We start from the raw sequence: 4,159 nt of genomic DNA, 5'->3' as shown, positions 1-4,159 counted from the left end.
GGTTGCAGTTCTTGAGCTCTGCAGAACCACTGTGGGCTCAGTGCTTGTGGCACACAGGCTTAGTTGCCCAGCAGCATGTGGAACCTTCCTGGACCAGGGATTGAACCTGTGTCCCCTGCATTGCAAGGCAGATTCTTAACCACTGGACCACTAGAGAAGCTCTACAGCAATCCTTGAAGGTAAGTGACATCTACAGAGAGCCTTCATGGTCAGGTTTTTAGAGGTGGATTTGACAAGTGATAAATAACGCACCTCTCCCTGGTCCAGGTCTCTGATTAGCAACTGAGAAACAATACAAAAATGAAAATGTAGATGGGGACCAACCTATCATCTTTATGACCAGTGCCAGATAAGCTAGAGAATATGCTTAGCTCTGAGGGACAAAGGGCTTCCTAAAACTGAACACAAGAATTATCCAGACCCATCCAGCTGTGTTGGTTACCTATGGCTGTGTAACAAGCAATACCCAAACTTTGTAGTGGTAAGCAGCATACATTTATTATCTTGAGCTTCCCCAGAGGCTCAGTGGTAAAGAATCCACCTGTAATGCAGGAGACACAAGAGATATGAGTTCAATCCCTCGGTCAAGAAGATCCCCTGGAGTAGGAAATGGCAACTCATTCAAGTATTCTTGCCTGGAGAATCCCATGGACAGAGGAGGAGACTGGGGGCTATAGTCCATGGGGTCGGAAAGAGTCAGACGCAGCTGAAGTGTCTGAACACATATACACATTTATAATCTCACAGTTTATGTGGATCAGGAACCCGGGTCCAGCACCGCTGGGTTGTTGGACTCAGCATCTCTCACAAGGCTATAATCACAGTGTCAGCTAGGGCTATGGTCCTGTAAAGGCTCAACTGGGAAAGGGTTGGCTTCCAGACGCCCTGGCTGCTGGCAGGCGTTAGTTCCTCACAGGCTATTGGACTGAGAGCCTCAGTTCCTTGCTGGCTTCTGACCAGAGACATTAGTCCCTTGCTCTGCGGTCCTCTCCACAAGGCTACGTATAACATGAGTGAGTGTGAAAGCCGCTCAGTCATCTCTGACTCTTTGCAACCCCATGGACTGTGGCCTGCCAGGCTCCTCTGTCCTTGGGATTCTCCAGGCAAGAATCCTGGAGTGGGTTGCCATTTCCTTCTCCAGGGGATCTTCCCCACCCAGGGACTGAACCCACATCTGCTGCATTGCAGATGCAGTCTTAACCGTCTGAGCCACCAGGTAAGCCCAAGATAATAAATGTTTTCTATTTAAAGCTACTAAGTTTGCAGAGTTGTTTGTTACACAGCAATTGGTAGCTAACACATCTAGACAGATCTGGCTAACTCTTGTGTTCAGTTTTAGGAAACCCTTTGTCCCTTATAACCTAAGGGATAACTTACAGCAGCCTACTTCTCTCCAGAGCAAAGGCTCCACTAGAGAGAAAGAGAAAGCCAGCAAGACAGAGGCCGTGATCTTTGTCTAACCTCATCTCAGAAATGCTATCCCTTTTCCATATTTTGTTTCTTAGAAGCACATCACTAGGTTTAACCCACCCTGAAGGGGGAGAGGTTCCAGTAGGGCATAAGTATGATGAGACAGAGATGCTAGGGGACTTTTCAGAAGCAGTCCACCTCGACAGACAAGTCAGACAGCCCTGAGGGTGGGCAGGAGGGCTCCCTCCACTGCCCCAGAAGGAAAAATACCCACTCTCTATAAGCAGCTTGCCCCCAGAGTGTACTATTCATTCTCTTTTATACCCAGCCATCCATCATGTAAATTCTGAATAAGGGAGTAGTGGAAAGAGGTGTTAAGACTTGGGTTAGGAACTTCCCTAGTGGCCCAGTGGTTAAGAATCCGCCTTGCAAAATGTAGAGCATGCAGGTTTGATCCCTGGTTGGGGCACTAAGATCCCACATGCTGCAGAGCAACTAAGCCTGCACATGACAACCACTGAGTCTGTGAACCACAGAGACCCAATGCAGCCAATAAATAAATACTTAAACAAAGGTGGGGGGTCACAATCCTTTTTCAACATTCTTTCTGCCACCTAATGCCCCCACTTTAACACACACATACACAAAAAAAGACTTGGGCTAATAAGAGGGCTCAAACTATCAAACAATTGCACTCATCTCACACACTAAAGTAATGCTCAAAATTCTCCAAGTCAGACTTCAGCAATATGTGAACCGTGAACTTCCAGATGTTCAAGCTAGTTTTAGAAAAGGCAGAGGAACCAGAGATCAAATTGCCAACATCCGCTAGATCATCAAAAAAGCAAGAGAGTTCCAGAAAAACATCTATTTACGCTTTATTGACTATGCCAATGCCTTTGACTGTGTGGATCACAATAAACTGTGGAAAATTCTGAAGGAGATGGGAATACCAAACCACCTGACCTGCCTCTTGAGAAACCTGTATGCGGGTCAAGAAGCAACAGTTAGAACTGGACATGGAACAACAGACTGGTTCCAAATCGGAAAAGAAGTATGTCAAGGCTGTATATTGTTACCCTGCTTATTTAACTTATATGCAGAGTACATCATGAGAAACGCTGGGCTGGAGGAAGCACAAGCTGGAATCAAGACTGCCAGGAGAAATATCAATAACCTCAGATGTGAAGATGACACCACCCTTATGGCAAAAAGTGAAGAGGAACTAAAGAGCCTCTTGATGAAAGTGAAAGAGGAAAGTGAAAAAGTTGGCTTAAAGCTCAACATTCAAAAAACTAAGATCATGGCATCTGGCCCCATCACTTCATGGCAAATAGATGGGGAACAGTGGAAACAGTGGTTGACTTTATTTTTGGGGGCTCCAAAATCACTGCAGGTGGTGATTGCAACCATGAAATTAAAATATGCTTACTCCTTGGAAGGAAACTTATGACCAACCTAGACAGCATATTAAAAAGTAGAGACATTACTTTGTCAACAAAGGTCCATCTAGTCAAGGCTATGGTTTTTCCAGTGGTCATGTATGGATGTGAGAGTTGGACTATAAAGAAAGCTGAGTGCAGAAGAATTGATGCTTTTGAACTGTGGTGCTGGAGAAGACTCTTAAGAGTCCCTTGGACTGCAAGGAGATCCAACCAGTGCATCTTAAAGGAGATCAGTCCTGGGTGTTCTTTGTAAGGACTGATGTTGAAGCTGAAACTCCAATACTTTGGCCACCTGATGTGAACAGCTGATTCATTAGAAAAGACCCTGATCCTGGCAAAGAGTGAGGGCAGGAGGAGAAGGGGACGACAGCGGATGAGATGGTTGGATGGCATCACCAACTCGATGGACATGAGTTTGGGTGAACTCTGGGAGTTGGTGATGGACAGGGAGGCCTGGCGTGCTGCGGTTCATGGGGTTGCAAAGATTCCGACATGACTGAGCGACTGAACTGAATCATAGGGCGGGCTTCCCAGTGGTAAAGAACCAGTCCGCCAATGCAGGAGACGCATGAGGCTCGGGTCCAATCTCTGGGTCGGGAGGATCCCCTGGAGGAGGGCACTGCTACCCGCTCCAGTGTTCTTTCTTGGGAAACCCCATGGACAGAGGACCCTGGAGGGTAACTGTCCATGGAGTCACAAGGAGTCAGACGGGACTGAAGGAACTTAGCACCCATGCAATCATAGAGAGAGGAGAACGGGGACATGGCCTGGGGCGGGGGGGAACCTTCCAAATGGCAAGAAACTTCAGGAGTAAAAACAGCAGCTCCCAACACTCACAATACCCTGTTTATATTATGATGTCCATTTTACATACAAAGAAACTGAATCTTAAAGAGACTGAGTAACCCAAGGTCACATAGATACCGATATGATGGAGCCAGAATCTATAAATACGCAATCCCTGAAAAAAAGTGCCTAACTCTGTGTTATAATTATACATCCCCATATTCAGAATCTGCTTGGAAGTAACTATTTGATGAAACTATTTATACTTGCCAGTGAAAATATCTCACTTCAGGAATGAAACGCAATTGTTCTTTCCGTGTCCTGAAATGTCTCCTGAATCTGAAGTTTTATGACAGTGATGAAACAGTAACTCTGCCAGAAAATAAAATACGCACTGGCTCAGGAGCCAGCAGTCCCTGGCGTCAGCCACCGGCTGCCCAGGAAGGCAAAACACCTCCGGACCGTGCGCTGGCACGTCCAGCCCAAGACTCGCCAAGAGCTTGCAGCCCAGACAAAGG

This window comes from Cervus elaphus, chromosome 31, assembly GCF_910594005.1.
Source record: "Cervus elaphus chromosome 31, mCerEla1.1, whole genome shotgun sequence".
Taxonomy (NCBI): Eukaryota; Metazoa; Chordata; class Mammalia; order Artiodactyla; family Cervidae; genus Cervus; species Cervus elaphus.
Note: the sequence above shows the minus strand (reverse complement) of the source record.